The sequence below is a fragment of the Herpailurus yagouaroundi genome, unplaced genomic scaffold (genome assembly GCF_014898765.1).
Source record: "Herpailurus yagouaroundi ecotype Mexico unplaced genomic scaffold, PumYag 184, whole genome shotgun sequence".
Lineage (NCBI taxonomy): Eukaryota > Metazoa > Chordata > Mammalia > Carnivora > Felidae > Herpailurus > Herpailurus yagouaroundi.
The window spans coordinates 40,575,849-40,597,254 of NW_024412415.1; the positions used below are offsets into that span (position 1 = coordinate 40,575,849).

The window sequence follows — 21,406 nt, forward strand, 5'->3', positions numbered from 1 at the left end:
GCCATCAGCCCAGAGCCCGACGCGGGGCTCGAACTCACGGACCGCAAGATCGTGACCTGGCTGAAGTCGGACGCTTAACCGACTGCGCCACCCAGGCACCCCTATAATTTCAAAATATACATAGGGATAGAATTGGTAATATTTGATAACTGTTCTAACTGATCTGAAAACAAAGTAGCTCATATAAAATTGCAATTCATTTTTGTCCATTGTGATAGTCCAGATAGCCTCAGTTCATCTATGGCTTTATTCAGTCTTTAGAAAGATGTGAAATACCAGTAAGATCTGACAAAGTTATCATTCTGTTAGGGAAATTGAACCAGTTACTCAGTTTCTGAAATAGGTTTGTGGTTTGTAAAAATGTAAATGCTACAATTCTTAGAGTTTTAATGTACTCCTGGTGTTCAGTGACTGGTAATCTTATCTTCATTCTATTTAAAATATGAAGGGCTTAGTAGTGGGAACTTAAAACAAAGGGTCTTGAGGCACCTGGGTAAGGCTCAGTCGGTTAAGCATCCGACTTTGGCTCAAGTCATGATCTTGTGGTTTATGAGTTCGAGCCCCACATGGGGACATGCTGACAGTGTGGAGTCTCCTTTGGATCCTCTGTCTCCCTGTCTCTGCTTCTTCCCTGCTTGTCTCTCTTTCTCTCAAAAATGAAATAAACAACATTAAAAAAAAAAAAGGTCTTTCCTGAATTATTTGAAAAGCTGAAAAACCATCTTAAAAAGGATGGGGATTTCATTTTATGAGCAAGTAGTATTATGGATGGATTTTGAAGAATTTATAAGTAGTAGATACTTTTATGGAGATACAAACATAAAAATTTAATAAATGGTGCTTGGAACCAGTTCAGGATTATGAACCAAGTTGCTTAAAGTGGAAATTATTCAGGAGAAAAATAGGCTGAAACTTCTTTTCCCAATCTAGGAACAAGTCTCAGAAATTATATGCATAAATCATAAACTGAGAGTTAAACGTAAAAACTTTAATTCAAGACTGATATTTATTCCTTTTATTGAAACATTTAGTATTTGAACAAGCCTCTGCAAAATCTCCATATGGCACTAGGTGGCACACTGTGACTTTGGATGAAAATAATATATTTTGTTTAAGTCTCCTGGAAGAAAAGAACTTAGATGAAAATTTTGTTTGAAATAGATAATCTGTAATGTTATGAAGTATCTCAGAGTCATTTATTGAATACCAAGACCTGATGCTGAGATTAAAATGTTTAAAACTACTGTACTTTAAGTTACTACTGACATCCTTACAATAATAGGGTTATTAAAGATGACTAGAATTTATTAGTTTATTGAAGAGTTCACTCAGCATATATTACAGAATGCACCTATACTTTTATGGAAAAATGATTTTCAGTCAGGCGTTGTCGTAAGATGAATGTTATACTGGTTTTGCATATGAAATATTAGAATTAAGAATTAAAATAAAGCTTGAGCTAGTAGCTCTTTCTTTGAATGTGTGCATGTGTACTGAATATAAAAGAACTAACTTTGCAAAATTTATGGTAGAACTGAAACATTTATAGAAGAAAGAATATTAGATTTCTAGTTTTCTGTTCAGACATTACTGCAGCATTGCTGTCTTGTGATAACTTTAGTTCCTAGAAATTCATGAATTTATGAAGACTCTTGAGTTAGAGAATAATGTATAGAATGATGGATTTTGTGATCTGATATGTATCTCCATTTATCTACGTATAAGATTTTATGTGATTGCATAATTATTGGACATATCTGAAATTATCGGAAAAAGAGCTGAAAAGCAGGCCACCTACTTAAACTTGTTCATCTGGCCTGAAAGAAATAGTTATACTCCTTGGTTAAACAATGCTTAGGTAACCTAAATGATAGATGCCAATCTAAGTTATCTATAGAGCTAATAATCATTGGGAGATGTGTTTAATCAAAAGGAGATTTTATTGTGTTAAATTTATTGGAAAGTATGGGAATAGAGATGATTCAAGAATTTTGCACAGGATGGAGTTGGAATAGTGGTCACAGATTAATGAGTTTTGGTGTAAGCTTATGAGTTAGGTAAGTAGATGCCACGTGTATATCTGGCGTAAAGTCAGAGGAATGAAAGAATGTAGGGGTAGGTATTTATTTTAAAGATGTAGAAGTTAAATTCTGGCTGCTTTCACACAAAAACTATGATTGAGTAGTTGTCACAGAGATTGTATGGCCTGCAAAGCCTGAAATAAATTATTATCTGGCCCTTTGTAGAAGTTTGTTGACCCATGCTTTAGAGGGTAATGCCTTTTTCGTCTCTTCAAGTCATACCACTCGTCAAGCAGTTTCTTTGAGAATAATGTATTGCTTTCTTTCACATACTCCCGCAATAAACAAGCAATTAAAATTAACCAGTAGGTGAGGAGAACCCAAAATGGAATGTGAATAACGTAATCACACTGAAAGTGGTGAGGATGGGAAGTACTAATTTAAGTAATTTTGGAAAACAAAATGCAGTACTTTGGATGCTGTAAGGCTAAAGATAAGAACTTTATAGAAATGTAATCTTAATAATATGTTTCTCAGAGTTGTGGGCTCGCAATTATGAAACTATTTTATGTGTATGTTAGAATTGAACATGTAAGTAAATTTAGATAATGAGAACTGAGTTTCTCACTGGTAGAGAAAGAAATTACAAATGAAGAAAGGGAAAGAGTAAAATCAACCCTACGCGTGGGATTAAAATCAGAGGTATCAGACCTGTGATACGTAAGTGGTGGTGCTACAGTGTGTACACAGCAGTATTTGTGCTTCTTAGAAGAGCACATTTCCAAACTGAAGATTGTATTTATTCTTGAAGTAATTTGTTTATTTTTAAAGTTGTAAAATCAGTCTTTTTAGAAATAAAAAATCTCTGACTTACTTTCTTTTCCTCGTTTAATCTTTCAATCCCAAATTAGTTTTAAGTGTTTCCTTTATGAGAAAATGTGAGAAATAATGAATTTGTCAGCCAAATATATTTTATATGTTGACTAATCTAATAGTATAATAAATATTCTCTTTTCTCTACATAGGCTTCATTCCAGCGCTCTAATAGTCATGACAAAGTAAGGAGAATAGTTGCGGAGGAGGGTCGTACAGCAAGAAATCTGATAGCTTGGAGTGTTCCACTAGAAAGCAAAGATGATGATGGTATGTGTTTTTAAAAAGTTTCATTTTTGTTGTAAATTAGGAGGATATATTTAGCCCTAAACAGTAGATAGACCGAAAACAGTTTACAATTCAAACTCTTGAGCAAATTAGCATGCATTAAATAGGAAATAACTTTTCTGTTGCTTTTTTATCTTAGCTAATATACAAATGGTTTCATGAAAGTGTTAGTTTTGCTCTTTCACATAGGAAGGAATGTGGGTTATGATCGGCATATTAATTTTCTTTTTTAAGTTATAGGAGATTTAGATTTTTTTCTTTTGTTAAATTCTTCTGAAAATAAAGAGGCTTTAAAATTTTACTGTATTCACCACAGTTACCTAGGTATAGTTTAATATAATGTTTTAGAAAATAAAAGATGAGTGTATTTCTTTAGTTATTATTTGAACTAGTTCTTTCACTTCAATGGGTAGAATGATTGTGAGCACTGCCTAGAACCTGGGGATCCAGAAGATTGTCTGGGGATATAGGAAAAAGGAGGGTGGAGTGTGCCAAAGGGCACCTCACTTTGAAATTTTCTGAGGGCTTGTAGAATATTCCTCATACTGGGTTTGTGTGATGTCCTTTCATGATTAGACTCAGTTACATATTTTTGGAGGGATTCTGTAGAAATTATGTTGTGTCCTTTTCAGGGCATCATAGGAGGCACAAGATAGTGGTTTTGTTTTGTTACTATCGATGTCAACATTTACCACTTGGTTATCTTCTGAGTTTCTCTACTGTTAAGTGACTAACTTTTTCATTTGTAATTAATAAGTAATATGTGGTAAGATAGTTTGAAACTATGTAAATATCTCTTAAAACAGTCTACCCACTACTTTCAGCTTCTGTTGATAATTCTTAGCTGAGTAAGTTATTACTCTGGTGGTTGTAAAATGGTGATTTGCTAACCTCAGCTGAGTTCCTTCTATACTTATTAACTGACATTAAAAAAAAAGATTTATTGATTTTTGAGAGAGAAAACGTGAGTGTGGAAGGGGCAGAGAGAAGGGGGGACATGTAATCCAAAGCAGGCTCTGAGCTGACAGCAGACAACCTGATGTGGAGCTTGAACTCCTGCACCATGAGATCATGACCTGAGCCAAAGTTGGAGGCTCAACCAACTGAGCCAACCAGGTGCCCCTAGCTGACATTTTATTAAAAAGTTTATTTATTTTTGAAAGAGAGAGAGTGCGTGCACACAAGTGGATGAGGGGCAGAGAGAGAGAGAGGGAGAGAGGGAGACCCAGAATCCAAAGCAGGCTCCAGGCTGTGAGCTGTCAGCACAGAGCATGACTCTGGGCTTGAACTCACAAACTGTAAGATCATGACCTGAGCCAAAATCAGCGCTTAATCAACTGAGCCACCCAGATGCCCCTATTAGCTGACATTCTAATGTAAGGAAGAGCTTTCTCTTTTCTGTTTGTATTTATATGTGTAAGTTTATATTTGTTTAAATTTGCGTGGGGTCATGATTTCTAATTTAATTGAATTTCTTATTTAAAGTTATAATCTATCGGGGCGCCTGGGTGGCTCAGTCGGTTGGGTGTCCGACTTCAGCTCAGGTCACGATCTCACGGTCCGTAAGTTTGAGCCCCGCGTAGTGCTCTGGGCTGATGGCTCAGAGCCTGGACCCTGCTTCCGATTCTGTGTCTCCCTCTCTCTCTGCCCCTCCCCCCTTCATGCTCTGTCTCTCTCTGTCTCAAAAATAAAAACGTTAAAAAAAAAAAAATTAAAGTTATAATCTATCACTCTGTTTTGATGCTTAAATTGTTCTAGGTTTGTCTTAATTGTTCTGTCAGTGGGAGACCTGTTTTAAGCTGGCTCCTGTTTCCTTTTGACATATTTTTCTTCTTTGAGAACACCCTTACCCAGCAGGATGTTTCAAGCCATATAAGAGTTCATCTGTGTTTTATTCTTTTGATTTTACTTTATGTTTACATGTATTTTTTAAAATATAAAATTTATTGTCAAGTTGGTTTCCATACAACACCCAGTGCTCATCCCAACAGGTGCCCTCCTCAATGCCCGTCACCCACTTGCCCCTCCCTCTCACCCCCCATCAACCCTCAGTTTATTCTCAGTTTTTAAGAGTCTCTTATGGTTTACCTCCTTCCCTCTCTGTATAGGTTTACCTATTTTTTACATTTTATCTTGCTTTTTATACTTTTTTACTTAAAAGTTTATTTTATCTGTATTTTACTTTCTACACTTTTATCTCTGATCCATTTGTAGTTTTTTCTTGCATATTGTGTGAGTTGTGGGTCTCATTTTATCTTTTCCCATATGGTAAACAAGTTGCTCCAGCATCACTTACTATAAAGTCTATCTTGGCCCCATTTTTTTTGAGATGTCAGCTTATCATAAATTGAATTTCCATATGTAGTTATATTCTATTTCACTGGGGTGTTCATTCATGTATGAAGGCCATGCTGTTTTAATTATAGAGGCATTATAGTATATTAAAATATCTGTTTAGGGGTGCCTGGGTGGCTCAGTTGGTTAAGCATCCAACTTCGCCTCAGGTCGTCTCACAGCTCGAGGGTTCAGGCCCTGCATTGGGCTCTGTGCTGACAACTCCCCTGCTCACACACGGTCTCTCTCTCAAAAATAAACATTAAAAAAAATTAAAAAAAAACAACTGTTTGGACCAGTCCTCCCTCAGTAGCTTTTCTTTGCCAGTCTTCCTAGATATTTTTAAGGAACAGTTACTTTGAATCAAAAATTACTGAATAGAGAGGGAAATTAAATTTGTCTTAAAAATTTTTTTAAATGTTTATTTTTTGAGAGAGCAGGAGCGAATGAACTGATGGGACTATTGAACTGTTGGGGAGGGGCGGAGAGAGATGGAAACACAGAATCTGAAGCAGGCTCCAGGCTCTGAGCTGTCAGCACAGAGCCTGACATGGGACTCGAACTCATGAACTGTGAGATCATGACCTGAGCCGAAGTCAGACACTTAACCAACTGAGCCACTGAGGCATCCCAAATTTATCTTTTTATATTTAGCTCTATTCTAGCCAAAAAAAAAATTTTTTTTTTAAATTTAAATCCAAGTTAGGTAACATATAGTGTAATAATGATTTCAGGAATAGAATTTAATGATTCATCACTTACATATAACACCCAGTGCTCATCCCAACAAGTGTCCTCTTAATGCTCCATGCCCCTTTAGCTCTCCCCACCACCCAACACTCTTCCAGCAACCCTCACTCAGTTTGTCCTCTGTACTTAAGAGTTCTCTTATGGTTTATCTCCTTTTGTTTTTATTATTTTTGCTTCCCTTATGTTCATGTGTTTTGTATCTTAAATTCCACGTGAGTGAAATCATATGATATTAGTCTTTCTCTGACAAATATCCTCTAGTTCCCTCCACATTTTGCAAGTGGCAGGATTTCATTCTTTTTGATCACCGAGTAATATTTGATTGTGTATATATACCACATCTTCTTTATCCATTCATCCGTCGATGGACATTTGGGCTCTTTCCATACTTTGGCTATTGTCGATAGTGCTGCTATAAACATAGAGGTGCATGTGCCCCTTCAAATCAGCACTCCTGTATCCTGTGGATAAATACCTGGTAGTGCAATTGCTGGATCATAGGAGCGGTTCTATTTTAATTTTTTGAGGAACCTCCATACTGTTTTCCAGAGTGGCTGAACCAGTTTGCATTCCCACCAGCAGTGCAAAAGAGATCCTCTTTCTCTGCATCTTTGCCAACATCGGTTGTTGCCTGAGTTGTTAATGTTAGCCATTCTGACAGGTGTGAGATGGTATCTCATTGTGGTTTTGATTTGTATTTCCCTGATGATGAGTGATGTTGAGCATTTTTTCATGTGTCTGTTAGCTATGTGGATGTTTTCCTTTGAAAAGTGTCTATTCATGTCTTTGCCCATTTCTTCACTGATTATTTGTTTTTTGAGCATTGAGTTTGATTAAGTTCTTTATAGATTTTGGATATTAACCCTTTGTCTGCTATGTCATTTGCAAATATGTTCTCCCCTTTCGTTGGTTGCGTTTTAGTTTTGCTGATTGTTTCCTTTGTTGTGGAGAAGCTTTTTGTCTTGATGAGGTCCCTCCCAATAGTTCATTTTTGCTTTGTTTCCCTTGCATGGAGGGAAGTAAGAAGTTGCTGTGGCTGAGGTCAAAGGGGTTGTTGCCTGTTTTCTTCTCTAGGATTTTGATGGCTTCCTGTCTTACATTTAGATCTTTAATCCATTTTGAGTTTATTTTTGTGTATGGTGTAAGAAAGTGGCCCAGGTTCATTTTTCTGCATGTTGTTGTCTAGTTTTCCCCTTACCATTTGCTGGAAGAGACTATCTTTTTTCCACTAGATATCCTTTCTGCTTTGTCAAAGATTAGTTGGCCATACATTTGTGGATCCATTTTGGGTTCTCTGTTCTGGTCCATTGATCTGTGTGTCTGTTTATGTGCCAGTACCATACTGTCTTGATGATTACAGCTTTGTAATATAGCTTGAAGTTCGGAATTGTGATGCCTCCAGCTTTGGTTATCTTTTTCAGGATTGCTTTGGCTATTCTGGGTCTTTTCTGGTTCCATACTAATTTTAGAATTGTTTGTTCTAGCTCTGTGAAGAATGTTGGTGTTATTTTGATAGGGATTGCATTGAATGTGTAGCTTGCTTTGGGTAGTATTGACATTTTAACAATATTTGCTTTTCCAGTCCATGAGCATGGAATGTTTTTTTTGTGTCTTCTTCAGTTTATTTCATAAGCTTTCTATAGTTTTCGGTGTATAGACTTTTCACATGTTTGGTTAGGTTTCTTCCTGGATATCTTATGGTTTTGGTGCAATTGTAAATGGGATTGAGTCCTTGATTTCTCTTTTTGCTGTTTCATTATTGGTATATAGAAATGCAACCGATTTCTGCACATTGATTTTATATCCTGTGACTTTGCTGAACTCATGGATCAGTCCTAGCAGTTTTTGGTGGAGTCTTTTGGGTTTTTCATATAGAGTATCATGTCCTTTGCAAAGAGTAAATGTTTGACTTCCTCCTTGCTGATTTGGATGCCTTTTATTTCTTTGTGTTGTCTGCTGAGGCTGGGATTTCCAATGCTGTGTTGAATAACAGTGGTGAGAGTGGACATCCTTGTCATGTTCCTGACCTTAGGGGAAAAGCTCTCAGGTTTTCCCCATTGAGGATGATATCAGTGGTGGGTTTTGTATATGGCCTTTATAATCTCGACGTGTGATCTTTCTATACCTATTTTTTTGTATAAAAGTTTTTTTTATCAAGAAAGGATGCTGTATTCTACGTCTATTGAGAGAATCATGTGGTTCTTATCCTTTCTTTTATCAATGCGATGTATCACATTGATTAATTTGGAGATATTGAACCAGCTCTGTATCCCAGGAATAAATTCCACTTGATCGTGGTGAATGATTCTGTTAATATATTGTTGGATCCAGTTTCCTAGTATCTTGTTGAGAATTTTTGCATACATGTTCATCAGGGAAATTAGTCTGTACTTTTCCTTTTTAGTGGGATCTTGTCTGGTTTTAGAATCAAGGTAATGGTGGCCTCATAGAACAAGTTTGGAATTTTTCCTTCAATTGCTATTTCTTGGAACAGCAAGGTATTAACTCTTCTTTACATGTTTAGTAGAATTCCCCTGGAAAGCCATCCAGCCCTGGATTCTTGTTTGTTGGTACATTTTTGATCACTGATTCAATTTTTTACTGGTTATGGGTCTGTTCAAATTTTCTATTTCTTTTTGTTTCAATTTTGGTAGTTTATGTGTTTCTAGGAATTTTCCATTTCTTCCAGATTGCCCAGTTTGTTGGCCTATAATTGCTCATACTATTCTCTTAATATTGTTTATAATTTTGCAGTGTTGGTTGTGATCTCTCCTCTTTCATTCATGATTTTATTTATTTGGGTTCTTTTCCATTTTCTTAAAAAAAATTTTTTTTTTAGTGTTTATTTTTGAGAGAGAGGGAGAGAGAGGGAGGGAGGGATGGAGGGAGAGAAAGCACGAGCAGGAAGGTGCAGAGAGAGAGAGAGGGAGACACAGAATCCAAATCAGTCTCAAGGCTCTGAGCTGTCAGCACAGAGCCCGACGTGGGGCTTGAACTCATGGACTGTGAGATCATGATCTGAGCTGAAGTCGGATGCTTAACTTATTGAGCCATCCAGGTGCCCCTCCCTTTTCTTTTTGATCAAAAGGAGGTTTATCAATTTTGTTAATTCTTTCAGAGAACCAACTCCTGGTTTCATTGATCTGTTTTTTTTTTTCTTATTTTTAATTTTGTTGTCATTGATTTCTGCTTTAATCTTTATTAGTTCCCATCATCTGCTGTTTTGGGGCTTTATTTGCTGTTCTTTTTCCAGCTCTTTTAGGTGTAAGGTCAGGTTATGTATTTGAGACCTTCCTTCTTCAGAAAGGTGTGGATTGCTATGTACTTCCTTCTTATGACTGCCTTTGCTGCATCCCAGAGGTTTTGGGCTGTCATATTTTCATTTTCACTGGCTTCCATGTACTTTTTAATTTTCTCTTTAATTTCTTGGTTAACCTATTCATTCTTTAGTACAATGTTCTTTAATCTCCAAATATTCGTGGTCTTTCTAAATTTTTTCTTGTGGTTGATTTTGAATTTCATAGTGTTGTGGTCTGATAGCATGCAAAGTATGATCTTGATCTTTTTGTACTTGTTGAGGGCTGATTTGTGACTCAGTATGTGATCCATTGTGGAGAATATTCCACGTGCACTTGAGAAGCATGTGTATTCTCCTGCTTTAGGATGAAAATTCTGAATATATCTATTAAGTCCATCCAGTCCAGTGTGTCTTTCAGAGCCATTGTTTCCTTGTTGATTTTCTGCCTACATGATCTGTCTTTGCTCTAACTGGGATGTTGAAGTCCTCTTCTATTATGGTATTATTATCAGTGAGTTTCTTTATGTTTGTGATTAATTGATTAATATATTTGGGTTCTACCACATTGGGGTCATAAATATTTATAATTGTTAGATCTTCTTGCTGGATAGACCCCTTAATTACCATATAATGCCCTTCTTCATCTCTTGTTACAGTCTTTATTTTAAAATCTAGTTTGTCTGATGTAAGTATAATTACTCCAGCTTTCTTCTTGATGACTATTTGCATGATAGATGGTTCTCCATCCCCTTACTTTCAATCTGCAGGTGTCTTTAGGTCTAAATGAGTCTCCTGTAAGCAGCATATAGACGGGTCTCATTTTCTTATCCATTCTGATACCCTGTCTTTTGAGTGAAATGTTTAGTCCATTGACATTTAGAGTGAGTACTGAAAGATATGAGTTTAGTGCCATTGTGTTGCTTGTAGAGGGTGTTTCTGGTGATGTTCTGTGGTTGTTTCTAGTCTTTGTTGCTTTTGGTCTTTTTTGTTTTCTTTTGTCTTCTCTCCAATCAAAGGGTTCCCCTTAACATTTCTTGCAGGGCTGGTTTAGTGGTCATGAACTCCTCTAGTTTTTGTTTGGGAAACTCTTTATCTCTCCTTCTATTTTTGAATGACAGCCTTACTGGATAAAGAATTCTTGGCTGCACATTTTTCCGGTTCAGCACTTTGAATATATTCTGCTACTCCTTTCTGGCCTGCCAAGTTTCTGTGGATAGGTCTGCTGCAAATCTGATTTGTCTTCCCTTATAGGTTAAGAACATTTTTGCCTTGCTGCTTTCATGATTCTTTTCTCATCTGTGTATTTTGTGAATTTGACTACGATATGCCTTGGTGATGGTCGGTTTTTGTTGAATCTAATGGGAGTTTCCTGGTTTTTTGGATTTTGATGTCTACGTTCTTCTCTAGAGTAGGAAAGTTTTCTGCTTAAATTCACTCACATACACCTTCTGCCCCTTTTTCTCTCTTTTCATCTTCTGAGACTCCTATGATTCGAATGTTATCCCTTTTTAATAAGTCACAGAATTCTCCAAGTCTTGTATCGTGATCTTTTGCTCTGTTTACCTCCTCTTTTCTGCTTCATTATTCTCGTTATCTTCTAAATCACTGATTTGCTGCTCTGCCTCATCCATCCTTGCCATCGTGGAATACATTTGAGATTGCATCTCGGTTATAGCACTTGTAATTTCATCCTGACTAGATTTTATTTCTTTAAATCTCTGCAGGAAGGGATTCTATGCATTTGTCAACCCCAGCTAATATTCTTATTATTGTGCTTATAAATTCTAGCTCAGACATCTTGCTTATATCTGTGTTGATTAAGCCCCTGGCTGTCATTTCTTCCTCCTCTTTCTTTTGGGGTAAATTCCTTTGTTTTGTCATTTTGGAAGAAGAAAAAAATAAAGTGAAAAATAAAAATGAAAAAATCAAAAATCAAATAAAGGAAGCTATATCCTAGGTGTGTTTTTAGTCTGCTTGTTGAAGGAATCTTGATAGAGAAAAAAGGGAAAGAAAAGAAAAATAAGACATTTAAAGATTTTTTAAAAATAGATAAAATAGAATAAAGTGATATAAAGAAAATGAAATAGAATAAAAATTTTAAAAAAGTAAATGTAAAGTAGAAAAAATAAAAATAAATTTTTCTCTTTGTGTCCACTAAAGAGAATGAAACGAAAGAATGAAAAAAAACCAATTTAATCAAAAACAAGCAAAAAAAACGAATGCAAAACAGCAAACAGAATGAAACCTAATGAAGTTGCATCCAGTTTCCCCTAGAACTGAAACTTTGAAGCCCTGTATAGTCCATCTGTTCACTAAGTATGTGATGTGACTTCTGCTGGTCTTCTGGTGGATGTGCTTGGAGGGCGCAGTTGGGCGGGGCTTGGTGTAACAGCTCTATTCTCCACTAGGTTTCACTGCTTAGCTTACTGTGGTTGTCATTGTTGTGCGCAAATGTGTGCAGAGAGTGGAAATGGCTTCACCCAGTTCCCTAGTCTCTGGCACAGGAATGTTGCACTTTCACCAGTTCACAATCAAGCACCCCTCCTTTGTCTCAGGGCTCTGTCCACCTTCAGCCTCTACCCTCTGCGTGTCCCAAGCTGTCCGCCTGCCAGGCAGCACCTCCCTCCAGAATTTTATATCAGATGGGGTTGTGTTTCAAATCCTCACACTTCAGAGACCCCTCCGGCTTGGACCCATGCTGACTCCCTGTGGGAGGTTCTTGCTGAGCAATGGCTGGGTGCGGGATTGCCCCTGAAAATGTTCATGCGATCGCACAGCAGAAGAGGGTCAGAGATTATGTCAAATCACAACACAGCTGTTACTGGGTTTCACCACACTGTGGTGTCTTTGTCCCAGTACCAGCGAACATGGCTGCCCTCTGGGGTCTGCTGGGACCTTTGCCTGTTGGCAGGCCTTGTGGCCTCTACCAAATGCACTCCAAGCAGGGGAGTCACTTCTCCTGGGGTGGCACATGGACCCCTTAGATCCCTCTGCCTGCTCCTGGGAATCTACATCCTTATTTCTTCACCAGAGCACCAGGCACTGAGTTTCGGAACTTTAGACTCTGGGCTCCACTGTTTATATAATCCTGATGGTATTGAAACCCTCTCCTTTCTTCCTGTCAGTGGTTTTGGGGAACACATTTCTTGTTCAGTCCCCTGCAAGTGTTTTCACTCTTTCTCTCTCTTTCTCTCCAGCTACTTGCAGGGGAGTGTTTTTCCTGCACTCTTCTCATGTGCTGCACACTCCCCTTTCTCTGTCTTCTCTCTGCAAAAACAGTTTCCTACCCTCCATGGCTTTTCTCTTCCCTAGTTCACCTCTCTACAGTGTGTATCCGCTGAGTTCTGTAGCTCAAGTTATGCAGATTGTTGTGTTAATCCTTAGGTCAATTTCCGAGGTGTTCAAAATGGTGTGATGTTGATCTAGCTGAATTTCAGGGACAAGGCAAGCTCAGGGTCTCCATACTGCTCTGCCATCTTAACTTCTCCCCTCTGTATTAGCCAAAATTTTCATAAGGAAGCTTACTGTTACGTTTTTAAATTATTTGATAGAGAATATATATTAATATTATTTACTATAAAAGTTATAACATAAGACCTAAGATTGTCTTATGGTTGTTATATATGATTAACGAAATTTTATTTTCCCATTTCCATGGGTTATTTTATTATATAAATCTGAGGTTTATTAAAGTTTCTTCTAGTCAAAAAACATAAAACTAAAGAAAATACAACAGTGAATCACATCTCTGTATATAACCTGATTTTGCATGTAAGTGCATAAGAAATTGGCCAGTGCAATTTTAAAGCTTCATTCATGCTTATTTCAAAATAACAGAACTATGAGCACAGAGAATCAGAACTTTCTGAATTTCTAAATAATGATGACAAAAGAAGAATGTTAACTTCATAATTTTTGAGGATTATTTTATATTGTCAGAACTTTGCCAGTAATAGGAAAATTTTTATTTTCTTTTTATTTATTTATTTATTTATTTAAAAAAAATTTTTTTTTCAACGTTTATTTATTTTTTGGGACAGAGAGAGACAGAGCATGAATGGGGGAGGGGCAGAGAGAGAGGGAGACACAGAATCGGAAACAGGCTCCAGGCTCTGAGCCATCAGCCCAGAGCCTGACGCGGGGCTCGAACTCACGGACCGTGAGATCGTGACCTGGCTGAAGTTGGACACTTAACCGACTGCGCCACCCAGGCGCCCCTTTATTTTCTTTTAAAAAAATAGCATCTTGTTCTTATTTATGGCTATAATATATACTCACATATTTCTAAGGATAATAATTCAGTTTTTAATAGTTTTCTTCTCTTACTTGTTTTCTCTGGTACTTGTTCTAAGCTGGTTATTCTACTGGATGTTCTAAAAAATCTGCTGGTACCTTGTTCTCTATAATCAAAGGATGAATAATATAAGGACTGTGTAGGTAAGTGTAGTTCTATGCCTTCATCCCTGGTAGAACATTTGAGGGAGGCCCACTTATGTGTGATTAAATTGTTAACAGGTATTATGGCTCACTTCACTTATACTTCTTTTCAGGGGTCCTGGTCCAAAATTATTTTGCAGAAAGGAAAATCATTCTATTATACATTATAGATAGAATCTTATTCTTGTTTTGTCTTGCTCTCAAGAATAGAGTGATTATAAAACAGTAGTTAGGGGTGCCTGCGTGGCTCAGTCGGTTAAGCATCTGACTTCGGTTCAGATCATTATCTTGTTTGTGAGTTCGAGCCCTGTACTGGGCTGTGTGCTGACATCTCAGAGCCTGGAGCCTGCTTCAGATTCTGTGTCTCCTCCTCTCTCTGCCCCTCCCATGCTCATGTTCTGTCTGTCTGTCTCTCTCAGTAATAAATAAACGTTAAAAAAATTTAAAAAACACCAGTAGTTAGTGTCTTTCTAACTACTGGTGAGAAACAGGTGAGAATGATCTAAATGACGTCAAGAATACAAGGAACTGAAAACTTCTCTTCCCAATAAAACTGTGTATTTCATAAATCAGATAAATTAGTCAAAATACTGAGTTTTTAAATGGTAAAAAATATTCTTGATTTGATTGTTAAAATAAATTTTGAATTCAAAGAAGTATTTTTCAGGCCTGTTTATAAGTTGAGGAATATCACTAACTTGATCTTGTTTTTAAATTACTGGAATATCTGACTTATTTAAGAAGTTGATTTATTCCTGTTCTGAGAAAGCCATTCAATAAAATCAGTTTCTGGTACCATGGAAGTTTGTTTTTTGTTTTTTTTTTTTTTTTATTTTATATTGACCATGTATGGATTGTACTGCTCTGTGGTCTCTAGAAGGAGATTATATGTTAGAGTGTCCAAATGATTTGTGTAGTTCAATTTTGTATTATCCATTTGTTGACTTTTATATTTGTGTATTTATTCTTGCCTTGAAGGAAAATCTAAATGTCAAACTGGTGGAAAATCAAAGAGGACAATTCAAGGCACACATAAAAATACCAAACAGGTACAGCATATACAACTTTCTACTTATAGAGTTTTAATTTCATTGAGACAATAAATATTGTGTATTTTGTCTTTATGTAAAAATCATTGTAACATTCTTTAGTTAACAAATGTGTGTATAGTACTGTATACCCAGCTCGTACTAAATACTTTACAAATATAAATTTATTGCTGCTTGTCACAGTCCTTCAATGTTGGCATTATTATCTTCATTTAAAAAATGAGGAAACTGAGGTAGGAAGAAGTTCTGTAACTTGCTAGTGAGTGACAAAGCCGAGATTTGAACCCATGCCATTAATTTCTAGTTTATGCTCTTAATGCTTCTGCTACACATCCCATATTTGTGAATTCTTTATGATTTTCTTTCTTGGTATGACAGTGTCTTTAGGTTGTAGAATAGTAAGAGTATTGTCTCTAAAAATTTTCACATTGCTTTACTAAAATTTGGAGAATGCAAGCCTACTTTATTTAAAAAAATTTTTTAGCATATGAATAGCTCGCTTTTTAATTCATAGTTATTTTCTCTTAAAGCATAGTTATATATGCTTTTCATATGTATTATTTTGGTTTTGATATTAAATATACCAATATGATTCTGTAAGCCAAAAGCTTCATTCACATAAGGAAAGCAGGAACTTCTAATCAAAATGTCATTGTGAGTTCCTAAGAAAATCCCTGACTCCTCACATACAGTGGTATCAATGATAAAAAAATTAGTTTTAATTAAAAAGATAAAGGATTTTCAAAAATAAGATAACCATCTCTGTGGATCAGAAGTAAAACAAACACATTGACAGGTAGGTGGAGTTGGGGATGTGAACCTAATCAACAAATCTTAGGGGTAAAGGGGGTTGAAATGTCCTGATTATGATGGGAAAACAGATGGAGGATATGGTATAAAATTTTAGGCTTGTGTGGGGTTCTACATTAGAAGCAAAAAAAGCTACAATCTTCCTGGGGTTGTGCCCTGTGAATTGATGTCTGAAGCAGTACAAGGGAGTAGCCTGTGGTTTATGACAGGATCTGTATTCTTGAAGGGTGAGAGTTTTAAGTCCCCAGTAAAAGACCTCTGGAAGTGAGATCACTTCCAGAGTGGGCTAGATGATGGTCATCATAACACTAGTGCACATGGAGTGAGGGGAGCAAAGTGAAGAACAAAAATATGAGAAATTCAGACTCAAAATGAACTTGTGATGTAAAATGTCAAAGCACATGAGGAGAATAATGTTATAGATAACACATTCTGTGAATGAGGTAATGAAAAGGCATTTTCCTAGAGAAGACTTGCAAATAGCTTAAAGTTCTCAAAGGAAAGAATAACTACAAAGAAAAAGGAAAATTCTTAAAGAATACAGATGGATATTAATTTTGAACATTTATGGATGAAAGTGAACCAATTAGAAATCTTATAAATGAAATGTCAATGAAATTAAAAAAAAAAAACATAATTAATGGAGTAAATGTTGTATTGGACAAAGGGAATTTGTGAATTGGAAGACACTACTGTGGAGAATTTAAAACATGTCTCAGAGACCTAACGAGATGGAAAATAAGAAAGATGGATTCCAGGACTGTTGAAAGTAGAGAATAAATAGTGGGCATTGAATATTTGAAAAGATAATGTTGAAAAATTTTCTCATTTTGAGTTCCCAAGAGCTTCAGAGCATAACTGTAGAGCTGAGCAGGGTAAGTAAAAAGAGATATATTCCTAGCTACATTTTAGGGAGTCTGAAGAATGTTAAAGTTAAGGAAAAAAAATCTTTAAAAATACCAGGAAGTCGGGGCGCCTGGGTGGCGCAGTCGGTTAAGCATCCGACTTTGGCCAGGTCACGATCTCGCAGTCCGTGAGTTCGAGCCCCGCGTCGGGCTCTGGGCTGACGGCTCAGAGCCTGGAGCCTGTTTCCGATTCTGTGTCTCCCTCTCTCTCTGCCCCTCCCCCGTTCATGCTCTGTCTCTCTCTGTCCCAAAAATAAATAAACGTTGAAAAAAAAAAAATAAAAAAAAAAAATTTTTTTTCCCAAAAATAAATAAACGTTGAAAAAAAAAATTTAAAAAAAAAATTTTTTTTCCCAAAAATAAATAAACGTTGAAAAAAATTAAAAAAAAATTTTTTTCCCCAAAAATAAATAAACTTTGAAAAAAAAATTAAAAAAAATTTTTTTTTCCCAAAAATTAATTAACGTTGAAAAAAAAATTTAAAAAAAAAATTTTTTTTCAACGTTTATTTATTTTTGGGACAGAGAGAGACAGAGCATGAACGGGGGAGGGGCAGAGAGAGAGGGAGACACAGAATCGGAAGCAGGCTCCAGGCTCTGAGCCGTCAGCCCAGAGCCCGACGCGGGGCTCGAACTCACGGACCGCGAGATCGTGACCTGGCCGAAGTCGGAAGCTTAACCGACTGCGCCACCCAGGCGCCCCCCCCAAAAAAATTTTTTTTTTAAATAAAAATAAAAATACCAGGAAGTAAATAAAACTACAGAGGAATGACAGATTAATAGCCTTATTATGAACAAAAGGACAATGAAGCAATATATTCGAAGTTTTAAGACAAAATTACTTTTAACCCAGAATTCTATGCTCAGCCAAGTGCAAGAGTAAAATAAAGCCATTTTTAGATATTTTAGACAAAGACTAAGTGTTTGCCACCCACTGACCCTTAATGAAGGGACTATCAAAGATGAACTTGAAGAAGAAAAGGTAACGTGGAGGAAGGAGCGTGATAAAAAGGTATGTGTAAAATATGTTTGTAAATCTTACTAACAGTTGATGGTTTGAAAACACACACAATTAGATTCAGAAAAGTGAACTTTAGTTTTAGACAATATTAACATGAATGCTAGATTGTAGGGAGTTAGAATGGAGTTAGAGTGATAAAATCCTTGTCTTATTTAGGAGGAAGTTTTTGTTAGGAAAATATGAAGTAAATGTGTATGATAAAAAGGCCATCTACTAAAAGCAGCCATGATTTCCAAATAGAGGAAAAGAGGAAGTAAATAAATCAAAGCTTTTCAACCCCGTAAAAGGCAAGAGAAAGAAAAGAAAAATTATGGTAAATAAAAAACAGAAAAGATGGTGGTGGATATTAAGCATAAATATATTAGCAAACATAATATGTGTAAACTGATTAAATTCACTACTTACAAGTACTGTGTGTTAACTGGTTGTGTCACTGGAGCTGCACACGTTAAGTTCACCACTTAAAAGGCAGTTGATTGAACTAAATCTCTCATTTCAAATTGAGCTATATGTTGCTTACAAGGGACACATTTAAAACTTCAAGGAAAGACAAAAAACAAAGGGATAGAAAAAAATCCAGGTAGATACTTGGTATTCTAGATATACTCTAAAGTTAGTATAGCAATACTCAGATCAGATGGAATTCAACATGAAATGCATTGACAACATAAAGATGGTAGTTGCATAATGGTAAAAAGAATAATCATCTATGGAGTATAAAAATAGTAAATTTTTATGTACCTTGCAGCATAAGCTTGAAATAAGTAAAGCCCAAACTAACAGAATTATAATAGGAAATGTACATTCATAATCATACTAGGAAATATTAATATCTCCTACTCAGAAACTGATAGATCAAGCAGAAAAAAAATAGTAAGGTTATAGAATTAGTACAATTATGTTACATCTCACATAAATAAATATATGTGTGTGTATTGGCACTCAAGAAATAGTGTACACAGAACATATATGCAAAAATTGACCACATACTAGGTCGTAAGGGTAGTCTCAATAAATAGAAGTCAGAGAAGTCAGAACATGTTCTTTGACTGTAAGTGCAATTAAATTAGAAAAAAAATGGAAGGATATTTTAATATCATATACAAAAAATAGATTATTGATGGACTAAAGCCCAAATGTGAGAACAAAAATTTAAGACTATCTAGAAAGATATTTTTTATTACCTTGAAATAGGAGAGACTTTCCTAGATAAGACAAAAAACACAATTCATGCATAAGTTATGTAAAATTAAATTTATATGTTAAAAAACTCAGTTAAACAAAACTAAAGGTAAGACTGGGAGAAGATACTATATATCAGAATTTATAAAGAGCTAAGATTAATCAGAAAAAAAAACCGTAAAAAATTGTGGGAAACCTGAATAGCTTGTAAACCTGTGAAAAGATGCTTCGTTTTAGTAGTAATCAGGGAAATGCGTCTTGTGAAACCTTGCCACTTTGCCCTCTAGAACTAGGTTCATCATCAGCATATCTTCTGTATTCCACTCTTCTCTTGAACATTCCTTTTACCTTCTTGTTTTAAAACTAAATCCCAACTGACTTGTGAGGATCCTTGCTTCCACGGTCTTTAAGTAATAGCTGCAGCACTTCGATCTCTGGTTGTAGAGTTTGGTTAGGTTTTCTGCCTTTCCTTACTGCCATTTCAGAGAATTCTCCCTTCTGTCTCCTAAAACTCCCTGGATCTGAAGTGTGTGCTATCAGACTATACCACCTGCGTTTCCTTCTTGTAGTTGCTGACAGACTTCTAGGTCACTTTTTATTCCTTGAAGATATAATTTCCAGGCCCACTGCAGGCTCTCTACCATCACTGCCATCCTCTCAATTCCTTGCATTTCTTTCTTTCAGCAGTCTTATCTTCTACTCATTTCCATGGTCACACTCTTGCCTTGTCCTTACTGATAACTACTCTTCCTCCAGTATCTCAGTCTCCATCCCTCTTCTATGTGTCATCTTTCTTTCTACCTTACTTCCTCTGATCTCCTGACTCTAATTGTTCTTCAACCCCATATAATCTGTAATTTATTGATCTTGCCACCCTTTGGCTCTCTTTCATTTTCCATATGTCTACACTTCCCTGAAAATCCACCTGAGATTCTGTGGTTTGTCTGTCATAATCATTTTCCTGCATACTCTCTTGACTGTCTTACTACCCTGCCCCTTGGCAGTATATGCTTGGCAGGACTGTCCTGTTTAAATCTACCTTTCTGCCTGTTGTCCTGTGTATACCTATGCATTTTGAACATGGCTAGAGAAAAGTATCAATTATGTTGACTAGGCTATTTTTACATTTATGACTGCTAACTTCACACGGATAGTACTGTCCCAAAGTCCTATTGCATGCCCCTAGCTTTTTATGTCAATACAGATCCCAGAGTTATTAAAAGGATAATAAAGGAATACTACAAATAACTCTATATGACACAAATTTGATAACCTAGATGAAATGGACTAAGTCCTTTAAAGGCACACTATCAAAACTCTGTGAAGAGGGGCACCTGGGTGGCTCAGTCAGTTAAGCCTCTGACTTTGGCTAAGGTCATGATTTCATGGTTTGTGAGGTCGAGCCCCGCATCAGGGGCTGACAGCTCTGAGCGTGGAGCCTGCTTAGGATTCTGTGTCTCCCTATCTCTCTGCCCCTCCCCCCTTTGTGCTCTGTCTCTGTCTCTCAAAAATAAACAAACATTTGGGAAAAAAAACCTCTCTGAAGAAGAAATAGATAATCTTTATAGGCCTAAAGCTATAAAGAAATTGAATCAGTAATTAATAATCTTCCAAAACAGAAAGTGCCAGGCCCCTGTGGATTCATTGTTGAATTCTAAGTATTTAAGGAAGAAATCAAACCAATTCTCTACAGTCTCTTCCAGAGGGTAGAGGCAGAGGGAATAGTTCCTAACTCATTTAATCAGGCCCTAATACCAAAATCAGACAAAAACATTATAAGAAAAGATAACTGCAGACCAATAACTCTCACGAACATAGATGAAAAACAATCCTCCATAAAATATTAGCAAATTGTATCCCACAATATTTGAAAAGAATGATACACTATGACCAAATGGGATTTATCCCAAGGACAAAGCTAGTTCAACACTCAAAAGTAAATAAATGTAATGCATTACATCAGCAGGCTAAAAAGAAAAATCACATTATCATATCAATAGGTGCAGAAAAAACATGTGACAAAACTTAACACTGATTTATGACAAAAACCTTCAGTAAGCTAGGAATAGAGGGGAGTTTCCTGAACTTGATAAAATAAAATCTACAAAAAAACCTACAACTAATGTGATACTTAATGGTGAGAAAGTAGAAGCTTTCCCACTAAGATCAGTTATAAGGCAAGGATGCCCCTTTCACTACTGGTTTTCAACATTATAATGGAAGTTCTCCTAATGCAGTATGACAAGAAAAGGAAACAAAAGGCATACAGCTTGGGAAGGAAGAAATAAAACTGTCTTTGTCCACAGATGATAAGATTATGTAAGAAATCTGAAAGTATCAAGAAAAAACTGGAACTAATAACCCATTAGAGCAGGTTGCAGGGTAGAAGATTAATACACAGAAGTCAGTGGCTTTCCTGTATACCAGTGATGAACAAGT

The 21,406-nt window shown here is 36.3% G+C and overlaps 1 protein-coding gene across 1 annotated transcript in view; it reads left to right on the forward strand.

Moving 5' to 3' along the window:
- Positions 1-3,048: 3,048 nt before the first annotated feature.
- Positions 3,049-21,406, forward strand: part of SCAPER (S-phase cyclin A associated protein in the ER) — a 512,156-nt gene continuing 493,798 nt past the window's right edge. Inside the window, exons 1-2 of the mRNA XM_040492187.1 lie at positions 3,049-3,164; positions 14,980-15,050. The gene's annotated coding sequence lies outside the window, so the exon portion shown is untranslated. The remainder of the gene's footprint in view (positions 3,165-14,979; positions 15,051-21,406) is intronic.